Source organism: Natator depressus, chromosome 5 (assembly GCF_965152275.1).
Source record: "Natator depressus isolate rNatDep1 chromosome 5, rNatDep2.hap1, whole genome shotgun sequence".
NCBI lineage: Eukaryota > Metazoa > Chordata > Testudines > Cheloniidae > Natator > Natator depressus.
The window spans coordinates 36,058,249-36,078,602 of record NC_134238.1 but is presented as its reverse complement, the minus strand read 5'-3'; the positions used below and the strand labels follow the sequence as shown (position 1 = coordinate 36,078,602).

Here is a 20,354-nt window from a genome sequence, read left to right as displayed (position 1 = left end):
GTTTGAAAAAAATGGAAGCAAACGCAGCACAGGCTTTCCCTCCCCTCACCAGCCTTCCTGCATTGCTGTAGGGCTGAATAGCATTTTAAGAGTTCTAAGCTGCTATATAATGTTAGTTAATGGTTTTAGAGAAAAGCTCTTTAGGACTTAGGCTGGGCCTTTGTATGACTTTATACAATGCCTAGCACAATGGGACCATGGAGGCTTCTGTCATATAACCATTAAACAATGCTATTGTAAACATTTTTATTGCCAAATAAAGGACATTAAAATAACGGGCCCTGTAACTATGGTGCTATAAAATTTTTACTTTTGCCTTTTTCTCTTGCTCTCTCTCTCATGATTGTGATATTTTGGTAAAATTTTCTATGACCAGCTATGAGTCCCAGTCACAATGGAGGAAGAAGGTGACACCGCTTTGCAAACAAGCATAGTAAATATACTTGTTGGCAGTGTTTACATATGGAACATATTGATAGCATTCAGAGTAACAGCCGTGTTAGTCTGTATTCGTAAAAAGAAAAAAGAAAAGGAGTACTTGTGGCACCTTAGAGACTAACCAGTTTATTTGAGCATGAGCTTTCGTGAGCTACAGCTCACTTCATCAGATGCATAGCATATCGTGGAAACTGCAGAAGACATTATATACACACAGAGACCATGAAACAAAACTTCCTCCCACCCCACTCTCCTGCTGGTAACAGCTTATCTAAAGTGATCATCAAGGAGGGCCATTTCCAGCACAAATCCAGGTTTTCTCACCCTTTCCCCCCCCCCCCCCACAGACACACATACAAACTCACTCTCCTGCTGGTAATAGCCCATCCCTCTTTGAAACCTCTCTTTATAATGCGCATGATAATCAAGGTGGGTCATAGCATTGTCTTCAGGTTGTGGAATTTGAAGGACGTAGACAGATGGCCAGCACTGGCTGACTTTCTGGCCCCTCTGAATTCAATGGCAACACTTCCACTGGCTTCAGTGGGGCCAGGATTTCACACATTGTAAGTAAGGTTCCAGGGTATGCTCTGCTGGCAACATTATTTTAAACTGCTTGGCTTCTGGTGCTCTTCAGAAATGTTATTAATGTGTCCCTGGGACAAAAGTCTTCTGTAGGAGGGATAAGTTAGAAGTACTGAGCTGGGTGAAACTAGTGAACCATTCTTCACATTGAATGTATCGCAGTTTTTTTCTGTGTGATGTTACACAGTATTCCCACCTCCACATTTAGCTTTTTGTGAAATTTGGAGGCCTGAACACAGTAAAAATGGGAACAAATCCCTTTCACACATCTAACAAAGCTAGGTACTTTTATGGCCCCCATTATTGTAGCATTGGTGCATCTCATAATCTTTAATGTATTTATCCTCACAATACCCTGGGGAGGTAGAAAAATATCATAATCCCCATTTTACAGATGAGAAATGGAGGCACAGAGGGCCAGATTTTTAAAAGTATTTAAGGGCATAAAAATGCAGATACCTAGTAGTATTTTCCAAAGGACCTTGAGAGTTAGACATGGAGTAGAGCAATTCGCAGATGCTGGCGACAGGCGTGCATCACCTTGACACAGTGGAGTGTCACTTCTGGGCCTGGAAAACAAGCACTGACTGGTGGGACTGCATCGTTATGCAGCTATGGGTTGACAAGTAGTGTCTGCAGAACTTTCGAATGCGTAAGGCCACTTTCATGGAACTGTGAAAAGAGCTTTCCCCAGCCCGGAAGCGCAGCAATACTAAAATGAGAGCTGCTCTGACAGTGGAGAAGCAAGTGGCGATAGCTCTGTGGAAGCTTGCAACGCCACACTGCTACCGGTTAGTGGGGCATCAATTCGGCGTGGGTAAATCTACTGGGATCTGCTGTAATCCAAGTTTCCAGGGTTAATCAATAGACTTCTGCTAAGAAGGGTAGTGATTCTGGGCAACGTGCAGGACATAGTGGATAGTTTTGCCATGATGGGGTTCCTGAACTGTGGTGGGGCAATAGACGGAATGCATATCCCTATCTTGGCACCAGACCACCTTGTCAAAGAGTACATAAACCTCAAGGGGTATTTCTCAATGGTGTTGCAAGCGCTGGTGGATCAGAGGGGCTGTTTCACCGACATCAACGTGGGCTGGTCGGGAAAGGTGCATGATGCTCGTATCTTTAGGAACTACAGTCTGTTCAGAAAGCTGCAAGCAGGAACTTTTGTTCCAGACTGCAAATAACTGTTGGTGATGTTGAAATGCCAATTGTGATCCTGGGAGACCCAGCCTACTCCTTGCTCCTATGGCTCATGAAGCCGTACACAGGCAGCCTGGATAGCAGTAAGGAGTGGTTAAACCATAGGCTGAGCAAGTGCAGAATGGTGGTGGAATGTGCCTTTGGACGTTTAAAAGCCCGCTGGCATAGTTTGCTTACTAGATTAGACCTCAGTGAAAGCTATATCCCCATTGTTGTTGCTGCGTGCTGTGCGCTCCATAATATCTGAAACAAAGAGAGGAAAGTTTCCAGCGGGATTTGGGGGGTTGAGGCAGATCGTCTGGCAGCCGATTTTGAGCAGCCAGATACCAGGGCAATAAGAAGAGCACATTGAGGCACGCTGCATCTCCGTGAGGCTTTGAAAACTAGTTTCATCAGTGATGCACAGTAATGTGACACTTATATGTGTTGTTCCTTACCCAGCTGTCCCCTTCATTGCATGTACTCCCCTGTAAACTACACCCCCGCTAACCACAGTGTGCTGAATGAATAAAGAGCCTTTTCTCTGCAGTCCATTTATTTTTATTATGCTCATAAACACAGAGAGACAGCAAAGAAAAGCCAGATAACCTGGGGCTAAGGGGCTGATAACACTGAGGGGCTGGGGAACGAGAGAGAGAAACAAGGACAGCTTGCTTACAACTACACTGCAATAACAATCAAAGATGTGGGAATGGGTGCCTTCTGGTCCTTGTACTCTCCCCTAGAGTTGAGTCCAAGGGATACCGGACCCACTCCACCTCCCTGCATCCTAGGACATCTGGGAGAGGAGGATATGGAACTTGGCAATGATGGCAGCAGGTTCAGCATAAGCTGCAGTGGGACTCTAGCATCCAGCTGCCTTTCTTGAACCTCAACCGGATGCCTTAACATGTCTGTTTGCTCCCTCATAATCCACACCATCTTGTCCTGTGTGTCACGCTCGTGTTCCCTGCATGCTTTCCTGTCCTAGCGGTCACTGTGGAATCCTCCATGCACTGAGCTCCGTCTTGCACTCTTGGAGGCATGCATTAACTCACTGAACATGTCCTCCCAAGTCGTCTTTTTCTGCCTTCTAATCTGGAAAAGTCTCTGTCCCCGTGTGGAGGATGCACCTACGGACAAGGTTTTATCTGCAAAGAATACAAAGCACAAGGGTAGCATTGACAGTGCATATGTTGTTTCTGGTGCAAGGTTAAATCTTTTTATAAAAGAAACCCCCTCAATGCACTTCCCTGCAAGCAACAATTTAAGCAGAACTGCTGGCTATTGCAAGAGTCAGTTTGCTGCTACAGCCATGGTGAGTGAGGCCATGAGGCATGGGCGAGAGGTCTTGTGCTGCAGCTTTTGTTAAGACGTCTGTGGGATCAGTGGTCCCAACCTCAACACAGGCCCCTTTCCCATAGCAACCTGGATGGTGCTTGAGGACAGGCATCAGCGTAAAGCCATGCAAATAGTTTTATTGTTACAAAAGTGGCACCGTGTTGTGGTGCAAGGGAGACGAACAGGAACCATCACCTCCCCCCCTTCTTTAAATGCTGGCTGCAATACGGGTTGATCCCTTCCAACCACAACCAGGGCACGCTCGGGAAAACGTGGTTGTGTGACCCAGAATTCACCAAACAGGGGCGGATTACTTATCGAATTGCTTACGGTTTAAGGGCTAGCATTTAAAACTTCCCCTGTTTCCCCTAGGTAACCATATGTGACATCACTTTCCTGAGGGTAACAGAGGAGGAAAGGGAAGGCCGCAAATGAAGCCAGCAGAGTTAATACCGGAGTGGCACGGGAAAGTGTCCTACTGTGGTGCACAAAATAAGGCAGCCCTTCCCAGAAACCTTCTGCAAAGGTTCCTGTACCTCTGTCAATGTTCCTTCCCCACTCTGAACTCTAGGGTACAGATGTGGGGACCTGCATGAAAAACCCCCTAAGCTTATTTTTACCAGCTTAGGTTAAAACTTCCCCAAGGTACAAACTATTTTACCTTTTGTCCCTGGACCTTATTGCTGACACCACCAAGCGTCTAACAAATATAACAGGGAAAGAGCCCACTTGGAAATGTCTTTCCCCCCAAAATCCTCCCAAGCCCTACACCTCCCTTTCCTGGGGAAGGCTTAATAAAAATCCTCACCAATTTGCATAGGTGAACACAGACCCAAACCCTTGGATCTTAAGAACAATGAAAAAGCAATCAGGTTCTTAAAAGAACAATTTTAATTGAAGAAAAAGTAAAAGAATCACCTCTGTAAAGTCAGGATGGTAAATACCTTACAGGGTAATCAGATTCAAAATATAGAGAATCCCTCTAGGCAAAACCCTGAGTTACAAAAAGACAAAAAAACAGGAATATACATTTCATTCGGCACAACTTATTTTATCAGCCATTTAAACAACAGAATCTAATGCATATCTAACTAGATTGCTTATTAACCCTTTACAGGAGTTCTGACCTGCATTCCTGCTCTGGTCCCGGCAAAAGACAACACACAGACAGAGAGAATGCTTTTTTCCCCCCTCCAGCTTTGAAAGTATCTTGTCTCCTCATTGGTCATTTTGGTCAGGTGCCAGCGAGGATGTCTGAGCTTCTTAACCCTTTAGAGGTGAAAGGGTTTTTCCTCTGGCCAGGAGGGATTTAAAGGTGTTTACCCTTCCCTTTATATTTATGACAACCTCCGTGAAAGCTTCCTAGAGATCTCCGTGGGGGATTCCCAGGCCATCCCCGTGCACATAAACAGTCTTTTTCAGAGCACACCCTCTGCAAAGCTGCAGTGGCCACTGATAACCGCTATCCCAATTTTTTAATTCAGATTCAACATTAAAAATAATATCATGTAACCTCTATAGTTTGATTGGAAATGTGTACCCATCAGAGGTGCCTTCCCCAGCATCACACTCCACTGCCAACTGGTCCTGTGAGGGGATGGGCTCCAGAGTTTTAAAAAGTTCTTGGCTGTCAGGGAGAATGGATGCACTTGCTTGCCACGCATTCTCCTTTTCCTCCTCCTCATCAACAATGTCCTCCTCATTGTTGCCCGAGGTTGCGTAGGACTCCTGGGAGGTATCCACAGAGCATTTTGGGGTAGTGGTGAAGTCGCTGCCAAGAATCGCATGCAGCTCCTCATAGAAGCGGTATGTCTATGGCTCAGAACCAGAGTGCCTGTTCTCCTCCATTGTCTTTTGGTATGCTTGCCAAAGCTCCTTTATTTTCATGAGGAACTTCTGGGTGGCCCTGGTGTAGCCCTTCTCCCCCATGCCCTGTGCGATTTTGGCATTGATGTCAGCGTTTCTTATGCTGGTTCAGAGCTCTACCTGCACAGACTCTTCTCCTCACACAGCAATAAGATCCACCACCTCCTGTGTGCTCCATGCTGGAGCACAGTTGCGGCCTTGAGTCTCCATGGTCAGCTGTGCTGACGAGCTCTCCACGCTGATCAAACAGGAAATGAAAATTCAAAAGTTCCCCAGGCTTTAACAGGTGGGTGGCTGTTTCCTGTGTACCTGGCTGAAGTGCAGTGGAGTTGAAAGTGCTGTCACACTGTGGGACACCTTCTAGAGGCCAATTTATTCGAATTACATAGCACAGTGTCTACACTATCCCATGTCGACACGTGGATGTCGACTGAAGCACTAGGCCTCTCATGGAGGTGGAGTCCAGAAGTCAACTTTACACGCCCTTTAGGTCAGTGGAAGGGACTCGGTAGTGTAGACACATACATTATTAACTTGAGCTAATGCAGCATGTGTCAACCTAACTTTGTAGTGTAGACCAGGCCTAGGTTCTATTCCCACCTCTGCTACTGACTGAGCTTAATAACAGTTTGTATTTATGCAGCACTTCACAAAAGTTATTTAATTAGGCTTCACAGCAGCCCCGGGGGGTAAATAAGTATGACTGTGCCCATTTTACACATAGGACTTGGAGGATCAGAGGAATTAAGTGACATGGCCTCCCATTCCCATGCCTAATTTACTAGACAACAGGGACCTGCAGCCAAATCACAGAAAAGATGTTTTCTAATACTGCATACGTTACAACAGTGGAAAATATTTTTCACTAAATGGCATTGCAAGCGGTTACAGATAGAAATTTTATTTTGTTTTGTTTGCAAAAATGCACCAGGGAAATTTGGTGAACTTGAAAATAGTGTTTACTCAGGCAAAATTAGCATTGAAGTTAGCGTGAGTTTTGCATGATTCAGTACTAAAGGATTTAGTCTCCAGTCATTCGAAATATAGGCTCTGTTGTGACTCTGTCCTTGGCAGCACCCCCTTTAAGGAGCTATGTGGGGAGCACAAGCAGACATGCTAGTTGCCTCCACCGGGCTCCAGGGTACATCAGTCTCACAGGGCTGGCGCCCTGCACTCCAGCTGAGGCCTTCTGGGTGTTTCTTCCCCTCTCAGGGTCTCAGATGAGCCAAACAAAATAGTCCACAGTGGACAAATTAAGTTAAATAAAAGCATAAAGGAAAAGAAGGAAAAGCATTGGCAGATTCAGTCAGGATATTAGTCATCTGATATCCTGTCCCCCCCCAGCCCGCCCGCCCACCCACGTTCACCGGGTCTCAGTCTCTTTCCCCCTCTTAGCCCAGGGAGCTGTGTTCTCCTTTCTGCAAGGGCAGAGACTCCGTTGGCTGGCAGAACTTTCCCTGGGATCTCAACAGCCTGTCGCCCCCATCTGAGCGGAGTTCCCTCCTTTTAACTCCTCCTCCAGTCCTGGCATGATTTACAGGTGTGGATAGGTGGGGCCACTTGAGCCAAGAGCAGCTCCCTTAACCCCTTCCACGTTAGTGCAGGGTTTGTATGCCTTGTCACAGGGTCACTTTCACTTATTCACTAATATATTCAAACCAATGTGACTAAACATTATTATTTTGATTTTTTTCCTATGATGAATCATATACTAAAGTCTATTATTAACAACTGGACGCATGCCACATTCACAGCTGAACATGCTGTAGAAATATAAGAACAGATTCTGAAATAGCTAAGTGACAAAACTATTGAAAGCCTTTGATGGTGTGTAGTGTATTTGTGGCTCATGCGTGGGATAATTTGTTGCATGCTAACCATTGTTGAGAAATGAGATTTTTATGCACCATTTTGCTCGCTAGTGAAGGGAAGGCTTAATGCCATTTCTATTATATGTTCCTTTGCAGTCTTAAAGTTGCTAGATAGGTAATTCACTGGCCCTGACATGTGCAGCGAGAAAGAGCTATGTTAATAACAGTCATTTACAGCTTTTTGTAAATGAACGTGGCATTTTACAAACATCTGTCGTTGAATCCCTCCACTCATCCCGCCTTTGTTACTGTTTAAATTCCTCATCTTCACGTCTGCCCTAAATTTAAGTTCTCATTCCTCATCATGTATTTACCTCATGACAGCTAAAGAAGATTGAAACAGGAGGGCAAGCTTTCATTGCAATAGCCAAGGAGTTAGGGGTAGCTGGTGAGGAACACAGCTTCCCCCAAGCCTGCAAGAGAAGAGAGAGCTTCCCTCTGCTTTTAGCCACCACCCCATCTGATAGTGTGGCTGATGATAGTGTGGCAGATTGACAGAGCCAGAAGAGTACCCAGAAGTCCCCTACTACAGGACAGGCCCAACAAAGAAAATAACAGAACGCAACTAGCCATCACCTTCAGCCCCCAACTAAAACCTCTCCAACGCATCATCAAGGATCTACAACCTATCCTGAAGGACGACCCATCACTCTCACAGATCTTGGGAGACAGGCCAGACCTTGCTTACAGACAGCTCCCAAACCTGAAGCAAATACTCACCAGCAACCACACACCACACAACAGAACCACTAACCCAGGAACCTATCCTTGCAACAAAGCCCGTTGCCAACTGTGTCCACATATCTATTCAGGGGACACCATCATAGGGCCTAATCACATCAGCCAGACTATCAGAGGCTCGTTCACCTGCACATCTACCAATGTGATATATGCCATCATGTGCCAGCAATGCCCCTCTGCCATGTACATTGGTCAAACTGGACAGTCTCTACGTAAAAGAATAAATGGACACAAATCAGACGTCAAGAAGTATAAATTCAAAAACCAGTCGGAGAACACTTCAATCTCTTTGGTCACTCGATTACAGACCTAAAAGTGGCAATTCTTCAACAAAAAAACTTCAAAAACAGACTCCAACGAGAGACCGCTGAATTGGAATTAATTTGCAAACTGGATACAATTAACTTAGGCTGGGAGTGGATGGGTCATTACACAAAGTAAAACTATTTCCCCATGTTTATTCCCTCCCCCCCCCCCGCCCCTCACTTTTCCTCACACATTCTTGTCAAATGCTGGAAATGGGGCCCACCTTGATTATCACTACAAAAGGTCCCCCCCCCCACTCTCCTGCTGGTAATAGCTCACCTTAAGTGATCACTCTGGTTACAGTGTGTATGGTAACACCCATTGTTTCATGTTCTCTATGTATATAAATCTCCCCACTGTATTTTCCACTCAATGCATCCGATGAAGTGAGCTGTAGCTCACGAAAGCTTATGCTCAAATACATTTGTTAGTCTCTAAGGTGCCACACGTACTCCTTTTCTTTTTGCAAATACAGACTAACATGGCTGCTACTCTGAAACCTGTCAAAATAATGTAGGTTGCATTTTTGTAGAGGTGACATTCTATACGAAACAGATAATGCCCAGGGATATTTTGTCAAGCCGCAGTAATGATTTTAAAAGTGGGTGTTATGCCAAAATTAATCCGAACCTGAGTCAGTACATGCAGAATTTAAGAAGCTGTTTTTTTCCAGATGTGTATTTGTGTTAGCAGTGTGAACCTAAGTACCACAGAGCTTATGCAAATCTTCCTATTTTTAGGTTTGTGTGACCTTTGAAATACACAAGCTTGCATTGAGCTCAACAAGCTTCCATTAAATATTTACAGGTCTTATCTAACAAACTGCAATGTGGACTAAAGGGGGCTGGGGGGGGTGGTATTCTTGGGAACTCTGCAAGCCTTTTCAGTAAACAGAACTGCAAAAAACAAAAAAAAAAAAAAAAAAAAACCCACCACCAACAAAAAAACCCACACCACATATTCCTGCCTGACTGTCAGGCAATGCAAGTAGAAAAGGTGTTCTAAGAGAGAAACACAGCATCAGTTTTTGAAAGGAATGCACTATCTGTTGAATAGAGACTCTAACACGAAAGCTTATGCTCTAATAAATGTATTAGTCTCTAAGGTGCCAACGTACTCCTGTTCTTTTTGCGGATACAGACTAACACGGCTGCTACTCTGAAACTTTAGTCCTGACATTGGTCCCATTTAAGTCAAAAGCAGATTTGCCACTGACTTCTATGAGCACCGGATCTATCCTTTTGTTATCCTACAATCCAATGGATCTTAGTATAGCCCGGACCAAAAGAGTGAGGGGCTGTGTTTTTTCACAGTGATCACCCCACATAAGAAATTAATGTGTCTGCTCCAACAGCCAATTACTGGATTTAGTCTTTTAGCTTAAGTGATAGAGGCTTATGTTTTCAGTTTTGAAGGTTACAGGTTCTAACCCACCTGTTCACCCAAGCAGATTTGCTTATGCTAGCACTACACAAAATGCTCCAGTTTTGCTTTACAGATGTTTGTGTGAGTGTTTTCTTATGACTCAGTCCACGGAAGTGTGCTCTTCATAAGGATTGCCTTTGACCCTAGGGTTCAACAAACTCAAAATCTCAGAGGAAAACAGTCAAAAATGCTGAGTTTCTGCTCATTTCACATTGAAATCAGGCAAGATTGCAAGTTTAACAGGGTTTCAGTGCAAAGCAGAAATCCAAGGTTAGCAATTTCAGGTTCCATTGAAAAAGTTTTGTACAAATATATCAGAGACCCCCCTTCTATGCACACACAAATCCTATTAGCTGATTCATTTAGGAGCTACCAAGTGCTGGGGTAGTCAATTATTTTTTTGTCAAGGTCCAAATCTCTTGGTTAAGGTATAGTCAAGGTCCAGACTCCAGAGAAAATAATAATAAAAAAATAACAATAATGATAATAATAAGTAAATAAAAAGATATTGGGGTCTGTTCAAAAGCATCTGTGGCCTGCATTTGTCCTGCAGTCTGCCTGTTGACTACCCCTGACCAAGTGTATTAAAATCAATGGGTGTTGTAAGTACGCAGCACCTCTGAAAATTATTTTCTAAATTTCTCAAATTAGACATCCTAAGCCTATGTGACTTGCCCATTCTCATGTAGAAAGCCTGGGGCAAAGTCAGGGATAAAACCCAGATCAACTTAATCAGGGTCCTTCATTTTATCTTTTGTGATTTTATTACAAAGCATTTTGTGATATTTATGTATTTTAATTATTGCTAAGGTGCTAAGAACATTTGGATGGATGTGTTTTATGCCACTTTATAACCTGAGATAAATATATGCTTAGATATCATTGAAGCAGAAAGTGTGTTTGCCCTCACGTTTTCTTTTATTGGACAATAATTGACATAGGGATTTTAATAGGTTCCTGATGCATTCAAGCTCAGTGAGTCTGTTGCATTATCCAAGGTAAAAGCATCAATCTGACTGGTGCAGTTACAGAAAATTTTTGACAAAGTTCTCTCAGAAATGGTTCCTCTTTATTGCTTTTACCTTTTTTTCTATTTCATTTTATTATCTTTGCTGCAGTGTATTAAACTACCTATTTTATGGATCAGACAAAGGGACATGAAAACAGACATTGACGAAACATGAGTGGGTTACTGAAAATTGTATGCAGGCTATTTGAGGATAGCAGATGTATTGTACCTAACGTCAGAATCTTGTGCAAAAATATTAGCATCTGGCACTTTAAAAAAGTGATTGTGATGATTATATAACAGCAGGATGGGTAAAAGAGGGCCATGACCAGCTGGAAAATGAAATGGCTTTGCTGTGGTTTTGTACATGTCAACAGATAATGAAAAAGGAAAAAAACATGCTTTTATGGGGCACAGGAAGTTTTGCTTATAAATAGAGCACCATTTAGCTCACAATTCTGCAGAAGCCAACTCTTGCTGCAGAATTGTGCTATAGAGTGAAACCAGAGTAAGCAACACTGGTCAAGTCATAGTGTACACAAGAGCATTTACACTAGGTGTTTGCACCAAAACAGTGGCACCCGTGGCTAAAAACCACAGCATAGACAGGGCAGTCATTTTCAGTAACAAAAAAGGTTTCTAGCACTTACACAGGTGGAGAACACCTTCCAAATGATGAGACATCTTCAGTGACATCTTCCTGAATCTGTAGACAGCCTGAGATTTATGAAATGCTCCAGTTAGAACAATGAGCTGTTAACTCCAACTGAATTGTGAGTTAACTATTTCACGGTTGATAATTGTTTAGCAGAAATGTCCAGATAACATGCTTATCCCTGTTTGTTTATGTATCCATTCCTTTTGGGATGTCAAAATCTCTAGCTTTTCCCCTGAGTTCTACAGAGAAAGTATTTGTTGTCAAGAGAAAAAATTGCACTGAAAAGGGAAGAGTAAAATAAACGGAATGTAATATTAACAACACATGGAATATTGGGCTGTTTGTAGTATCCATTTTCATATTTAATTGAGTAAAAATTTCTTTTTTAAAAAAATCCTGAAGCTGCTGCAGAATTTCCAGTCTGCTGCAGAATCCAGAGGACTTTGCCACACAATTTAGTTTCAGCTTGCCAACCACTATTGAGGACCTTGCTTATAAATGGAAGACAAATTGGAAACTGGAGGAATGAATCAAACAGTACGATAGTTTGTGTTCTTCAGATCAGATTTCCCAGAGGTTTGCCTTAACAAGCTTCCTTTTCTAATTTTGTTGAGTGGTTCATGTTGGAGAGGTTGTCTGTTATTGGCAAACATTCATTACATTTTACAGTTTACTGATAAACCCTGTCCTAGCTCCAGCAAAAAAGGGCAAAAAGAATTAACAGAAATCACCTGCACAAGTAATCCCATTGCTGCAAGGCAGGAATCAGTGAGGTGGGATTCTGCGCGTTTTAGGGGCATATTTTGCAACTACTGTGAGCTAGAACAAAGAACACATTGGCCTCCTGCTAATGAGAATGGTGGAAACATAAGTACTACCTGGTTGAGGACTAGATAGGACTCTTATAGATAACTCTGCCATTGTAGGGACATGATATATACCCCAGTGATTAGCTTGTTATGCTTCCTGGTGCATACATGTCTCTCAAGGAAATATTCTGCCCACCTGGCTAGTTACTTTGCAGGAAGAGGCCAGTCCATAAGGGTGTTTTGTATCTGGCTTTGAAGGTTAATAAACATGAACTTTGGCTCTGACGGGGGCGTGGGGGAGATTCACCGTGAGACCCTCTACCAAGACACCATACCTCCAATTCCCCAAAGCATGCAACTAGGAACTGTCAGCAAAAATATCTAGACTCATCTCAGCCACCACAAAGAGGCACAGGCAGGCCCTAAAATAAGTCTCAAATCAAGGCTTTATAGAGTAGAACCAACTTTGAATCGCATCCAGCAGCAGCATGGAAGACCGTTCAGTTTGTAGGACACTGGTGTAAATGAACTCATACACTGCTAGTATGCAGTTTGGCGACCACATTCTGTGCTGGCTGAAACTTCCAACTGGGCTTCATCGGTAGCCCCAGTTAGGTCATTTCATTGATCCACCTTCGAGGAAGTAATAAAGACGAGGATGAATTTGGCACAGTTTCCAATCAAGAAAAGGCTGTAGTATCTTAGCTGACCACAGACAAATATAACCACTACCCAATGGCTATTGCTTCCTAGGAATTCAAGAGCAATCCACAATCCACAATCAACATTGCGAACATCTTTGCAAGAATAGGATAAATGGTGCCAAGGGATAGAGCAGTTAAAACATTTGTCAGTTCCCCACGTTGTATCCCCTGGACAATCAGCAACAACTGCATTTTCTCCAGATTGAATCTCAGACAGTTCAGCTCATTCTCATAAATCCTTACCACAGCCAGACACCAGAAAAGCATGGAAACAGTGCAATCCACATCTGATAGAAAGAAGTCAGGGCTGAAGGTCATCAGCCTACAAAGCAATCTAGATCAGAATTCACAGGCATTATAAGTTATGGTATTGCCAAAAAGTCAGAGACAGAACCTTTTCTCTGTCAGAGAGAGGCTAGATCAGTAGTGAGCAACTGCAGTCCACAGGCTGCAGGTTGCCCATCACTGGTCTACATCCAGCTCTGCTGAAAGTTCTGTTTCCCATATTCAAGACCCTCCCCACTGGTAGACATTTTCATTGCTCCGATGGAATACAGTTGTCCTGAGAAGGCATGTTCAGTCGCTGAGCCATTCTGTGGACCACTCGGTAAGGCATTAGAATGATCTCTTTCATGAACACTGGCACAGTGTCTTCTAGATTAGGGCACACTGCTTTACAATTAGGATTGGACAAGTTTGTTTTTGCCTCGTTACAAATGTTCTTTTGAAATTCTTAATGGGACCCATGGAGAGAAAGGGTTAACCATCCTGCAGGATATATGACCCAAATTCAATCTTTAGGGACATACTGGTAAATAATGTTTGTGTTTTTGTGTGTTTACATGTATATTGTTAGAGGTTGACAATATAATCAAACAGTTCCTATCTATGCTGTAGTCTGTTAATTCAGAGATAAAAAGGAGATCTTAACATTTAAATGAACTGTAAATATAGTGATATACTCTATTGATTTCTCTTGGAAGTATACAGCAGATCACCTGCAAATGGTGGAAAACAGGCAATTGCCTTATGTTAATCTGTGTAGCTAATTACCGGTGACACTTAGGAAACAGGTCTACTTCAAAGTCAGGATGATTGCCTATTGTTCAGCTAAGGACTCCAAGCTGTCAAGAGAAGGCCTGGAACTGTATAAAAAGCCCTTGGGTCCTGATCCTTTTTATCTCAGATCTGCTTGATGCTTTAGGCAGGGGAAGCTTGAGTCATAAGACTGAGATCTCCAGTCCCATCTGGATCACCATGGATATGAACATTGGACTATAACCTATGGACTAATTCAGAAAGAACTCTTTGCAACTACAAAGCTCACTATCTCTACTATAAAATTGATCTCAGAACTGTATTCATGTCCGTATGTATACTGATCTTTTAACCAATACTCTCTCTTTTCATTAACTTGGGAGGTAATGTGTCTGATCCTTTGGGATTGGTAGAACTTTCTTACATGATGGATAAGATTTTCAGTAATCCTCATCATATTTGACTTGGGCATCTGGGTGAAAGCCCAAGGCTGGGTTGCTTTAAGGGAACTGTGTTTTGTCTTTGGAGTAACCAGTTAGGTATTATAGAAGCTGTTTTGAGGCTAGCTTGGTGGATCTAAATACTGGAATGACCACCAGCTTTGGGGATTGTCTGCCCCATTCTTTGTAGTTTGCCCTAATTGAGTAACCTCAGTGTGGTCGCCCTAGAACTCCAGTCACACATAGATTTGGGATTCAGATTCTCATCAGAACAGCTGAACTTTAACAACAAACTTGAACTTCTGCTGAGACATGTGCATTGTTTTTAGATTATTGAAACATCTAGTTTAAAAAAAAACAACTATACATGAACTGCACTGTAGCTCGATTGCTTTTACAATCCGAATAAAAAATGTCACTGAAGCATGCACCAAGCATGCTGTTGGTGCTCTACAAAAACGATAAGTAATCTAATTAGCTGTATTAGTTCAACTACACGTGTACTTTATTCTGTGACTGGTAGTTAAAGATATGTAGCCACTGAAAAGTACCTGTGGTGGTTTTTACTGGCTGGTTTAAAGTATGATTTTAAGAATTAATTTTCTAATACAATATTTAATGATTTAATATACATTAATGGGAAATAATAGGCATAGATCACCTTCTGTCAAAGGATCTTACAACTATTAATGAATTAAGCCATTAATTGTGGGATAAAAACAGCTCACATGCAAACATGTACTTTCAAACATGAAAGGAGAGGAAGATAGGGCTTTCTATAGCAAAAAAAACAAAAACAAAACAAAACCTCTGCATATCTCCATTTCCCTGGCCAGATTACTGCTAAAGCTCTTCAGTAACATTATTCAATCCATTTGCTATGTGTGATGAAAATGTGGGCCCCAACAAAAACTCTGAACTTTATTGAATGGGATAAAATGCCAGTAAAAATCCTGCAGTTGCAGCTCCGTTTTAAACAGATATGCATATAGTAGAACGCCTTCCATGATGGCTATAGACACAAAGCACTGGAGGACCAAAAGCAAAATCTGAGAACACTCCACTTGATGTAGCAGCATTCCCATGCTGGAAGCTACAAAACACAGTGGAAACCCTGATAGGAACAACCATGGATCCAACATGATGGAGGAGAGATTGAAACTTCAAGACCTTCCTTATTCCATTGTCCAAGATAAAGCTGTGTGGAACACTTTCAGCAAAATATGCTGTTTCATCAAAGCCAAAACATTTCATGGAGACATTTCCATTTTGATGAAGATTTTGTTGAAAAGGAAAAAAAATATTTGGGAGGGGAAAGGAAGAGGAGAGAGATGCTCTCTACAGCTGGGTGGTTGTGGGTTCTGGGCTGGGATGTAGCAGGCTCTGCTCTCCCTAATTTAACATGATCTGGGATGAAAAGCTCTGCGCAGAATCAGGCAGATCAGGGACTTGAACCTCGGTTTCCCACATGCCAGGATACATACATGCTTTTGTGAAACTGTTTGAGAGCTTTTGTTTTTGTCTCAAAACAAAATGAAAACAAATTATGAAACTTTGAAAGTTACCATGAAAAGGAATGTTCCACCTCTGGTCAGCTCTAATCCAAAGAATACAGGACAGATAGTTTCTCAAACTATCTGAGATAAGACTTCCCATCAAAAAGGGAGGAAGAAATGCTATGTATAAGCTTAGGGTGAAGGAAAAAGATGACAGAAATAGCATCATGCTACATATACCCTGTGACGGGCTGGGTCACAGAAACCCCCTTTGGACTGCCACCTGATGTGCTGAGACTACCTCTTAGCTCGCTTTCCCTGGCAGCTTGGGACTTCAGTGCCCTGCCTGGTTGTGCCAGACATGCTAGTCTGCTACAAACACAGACCTAGGTCTGAACCAAGTCCTCCAAAAGCTCGAGGCTTAACTGAAAACAGCTTAAGAAGTGCTCCTGTCTCCAACACCCAGATACTCAGTTCCCAATGGGATCCAAACCCCAAATAAATCTGTTTTACTCTGAATAAAGCTTATACAGGGTGTGACAAAGTTCCTCCTCTACCCTGGTGGGTCCTACGCTTATTGATGGATTTTGCTCGCCTCAGAGACTCACAGTAGCCCTCAGTTTGGCCACTTTCATGGCTCAAATCTGCCGTTCACTCAGATAACCTCATCACTGGCCAGCATGGGGAAACAAGAGTAAGAACAATCTCCACAGTCTCTGCTGATCCACCATGTGGGTCAGGGAACAGCATAGAGACTTCCCCTCCGGTGGAACCTCCTGTGTTGGATCAGGAGTTGGGAGGTTTGGGGGGAACCCAGGCCCTCCCTCTACCCCAGGTTCCAGCCCAGGGCCCTGTGGACTGCAGCTGTGTAGAGTGCCTTCTGGAACAGCTGTGTGACAGCTACAATTCCCTGGGCTACTTCCCCATGGCCTCCTCCCAGCACCTTCTTTGTCCTCACCACACAGGACCTTCCTCCTGATATCTGTTAATGCTTGTACTCCTCAGTCCTCCAGCAGCACATCCTCTCACTCCCAGCTCCTTAAACACACCACAAACTGAAGTGAGCTCCTTTTTAAACCTAGGTGCCCTGATTAGCCTGCCTGTCTTAATTGATTCTGGCAGCTTCTTGATTGGCTGAAGGTGTTCTAATCAGCCTGTCTGCCTTAATTGTTTCCAGAAAGTTCCTAATTGTTCTGGAACCTTCTCTGTTACCTTACCCAGGGAAAAGGGACCTACTTAACCTGGGGCTAATACATCCGCCTTCTATCACGATCCTGTAGCCATCTGGTCTGACCCTGTCACAAGGGTAAACTCATAAATTGTTCACCCTCTATAACACTGATAGAGAGATATGCACAGCTGTTTGCTCCCCCAGGTATTAATACTTGCTCTGGGTTAATTAATAACTAAAAAATTATTTTATTAAATATAAAAAGTAGGATTTAAGTGGTTCCAAGTAATAACAGACTGAACAAAGTAAATTACCAAGCAAAATAAAACAAAAACATGCACGTCTAAGCCTAATACAGTAGGAAACTAAATGCAGGTAAATCTCACCCTCAGAGATGTTCCAATAAGCTTCTTTGACAGACTAGACTCTTTCCTAGTCTGGGTCCAGCAATCACTCACATGTAGTGTCATCTCTAAAATAAAAGTGTTTTACTGTGTGCTTGTGGTAGGGTTAAAAATGATGGGCAAAGGAAAAACAACTGGACATGTGCCCTTTCTGGCTTCCTTATGTTGTATGAAAAAGGCATAGGGGATTTTTTTGTTAAGAAGTTCCTTTTTTGCTTGATTTTTTTACATTACAAATTCAGGTCTTATCTAGTCTAGAAGAACCTATAATGACCGGATTGTGTTATAGAATGGTGATCAACATTTTTCAGTTCAAGTAAAATGTTAACATGAAATATAATACCTGTGATTCTTGACCAGATATAATGTTTAAAGTTTCTATAACTGACTCATTATACATCTATGAGCTGATGGAGTGTATCACTTGGTTTGACCCAAATCAAAACATTCTGGTTTGTTGAACTGAATAAAAATGTTTTGTTTCAGGGTAATTTGTTGAGGTGACAATTGGAAGTTGTACTTCGGGTGCCTCAGGCCCCCATTCTCCTCAATGGGCAGTTGTCCTTGGTTGGGCTATGTCTCCTACAATGCAATCTGTTTTTCACTCCAGGTGACCAGATGCAATGCATCATGGGAGTGCATGACATGGTACTTCTTGAGAAACATAGTCCAGCCAGGGAGCCCTGCCTACAGAGGAAAATTGGGGCATAAGGCACCAACCCCATGGCACAACGGCATAGACTAATGTTGAATCAAACCAAACCTACACATTTTGATACAGAAATATCTAAAGGGTTTGTTTCGATTGAAAATGTTAAAACAAAATGTTTCAGTCTCTGTGAATCCAATTTTTTTTTTAATTTACCATGCGGGGGGGAATACTTCAACTTTTCATCCTGGTTTGGGATGAGAACAAATGTCAAAATATCAGAATTTCCCATAGGACAAAAATTCTGCTTAACAACCAGCTCTAGGTAAAACTTACTTTTTTTTTTTAAGGAAATTACATAGTAGCCCTTTCATCACCCCAGAAAGCAGGTAGTGTCAATCCACCCATTCTCTATACTTTTATTCTGCTTGGTTTTGATTAGTGACTGTTCCATCATTGTCTTTCTCAAATTCTGTCTTGTAATTTGATATTTCTTTCTTACATTTTAATATATTCCATCTCTTAGTGAAGTACTTGGAACCCTGCTGCTGACGATACCAAAATTGCTTCCTGAATGCTAGCCTTAGGCTGTGTTCTCCTGTTGATCATAGTCATTGTGAGATGATATACAAGAATGTTAAGTAGCTGCATTTTGCTTTAGGAAATATACAAGGCTGTCGCTTTAAATCAGCAAGGAGGCATCAGTACAGTATGCTTCCTTTTCTTTATTTGTGCTTTATTTATGATTTATTAAAGCCTGCAAATGGAATCTGTGATTGAAACTGGACTCCATACTATACATTGATTTTTTTTTTTTACAATTATTGAGTAAATAATGAAACATTACAGTCAGGCAGCTGCCCTTTCTTTGGAGGAAAATGAATAGCCACAGAGTTGATGAAGAGATTCCCTTGCTTTTTAGGGTCCTGTCTAGTGCAAGGACTGTTCAGCTCCCAAGAGCTGGATGGTTCTCATTAAGTTTGATGCTAATCCAAAAGCTACACTTACTCTTTTGACCTTTCTTTGCCAGAGATCAAGAGGACATTAAAATAATTTGTGCTGAAAGAAATCTGAGTACCATATTCAGGGCTGGATCTTCAGCTGTGCCAGAGATCCACTTGGTGCAGTTGGGTAGGAAACAGTGTCTTTAAGCCTTCTTTGCACTCCCCGGATTCTTGGGTCTGTGGCAGACAGGTCAGCACCCAGGATCATTTAGATCAGCTGAAGGTGAGGGTGGGGGAATTAAGTTATGCAAGCTTTGTAACTGTCCCCTAGCAACAATTCCACTCCCTTGGGATGTCCAGAAGGCAACGTACTCTGAAAACACTCCCTCATTCCACATAGCATATCCCTGAAGCCCTTACCAATTGATGATGATGTGTGTCCGGAGACACACACATTTCCTACCCTCAGATTTCTTGTTAAGATAGCTTTCCCGTCAGAGTGGAGGCTGGGATCTGTCCCTGACATGCTGGATATTACATATCTAACAAACTTTTGAAAGAAAAAGTCCATTGTTAATGATCATTTTGTCCATTGATACACAATTTTAATTTGCATGTGGTCCATGGTCATACTGGTTTTCTCTCACTTTGCATTTTCAGTTTCATGCACACAAAAAAAGTAGGTCCGCAAAACAGGGCTCTTGAAATACATCTGAGATAACTGATAACAGTATAGGCTCCCTTCTATCCCTGTCTGTGAGGTGCAAACAGGGTTTGTTTGGGTTGTTTTCTAATGTAATGCAAAAGTAACAATTCCTTCTGGGGGAATATTAGAATTTTAAGGGAAGGTGTGTGTAAAAAATACGATGGCGAACATGAAAACTTGTTGGAGTGTGCAAGTGACTCACATTCTCATGCCTGACTATCCAAGTTACCCCAGCTGATGCACCTGAGTTAAGTCAATTTTAGCAAGTTTTTCTAAAAATACATAGCTAGGGCCCTACCAAATTCACAGTCCGTTTTTGTAAATTTCACAATCATACCATTTTTAAAATCTTGACAGGTTTCAGAGTAGCAGCCGTGTTAGTCTGTATCCGCAAAAAGAAAAGGAGTACTAGTGGCACCTTAGAGACTAACCAATTTATTTGAGCATGAGCTAGAGCTCACTTCATCGGATGCATTTTTTTAAAATCTTGAATTTCATAGCTTCAGATATTTAACTCTTAAATTTCATGGTATTGTAACAAACCAGGAATATGTATTTTAAAATGGCAAAA

The 20,354-nt window shown here is 42.3% G+C and overlaps 1 long non-coding RNA gene across 1 annotated transcript in view; it reads right to left on the bottom strand.

The window, feature by feature from the left end:
• Positions 1–2,847: 2,847 nt before the first annotated feature.
• The window catches only part of LOC141988119 (uncharacterized), a 216,937-nt gene continuing 199,430 nt past the window's right edge, over positions 2,848–20,354 (bottom strand). Inside the window, exon 8 of the long non-coding RNA XR_012639659.1 lies at positions 2,848–3,356. This is a non-coding gene — a long non-coding RNA (uncharacterized LOC141988119). The remainder of the gene's footprint in view (positions 3,357–20,354) is intronic.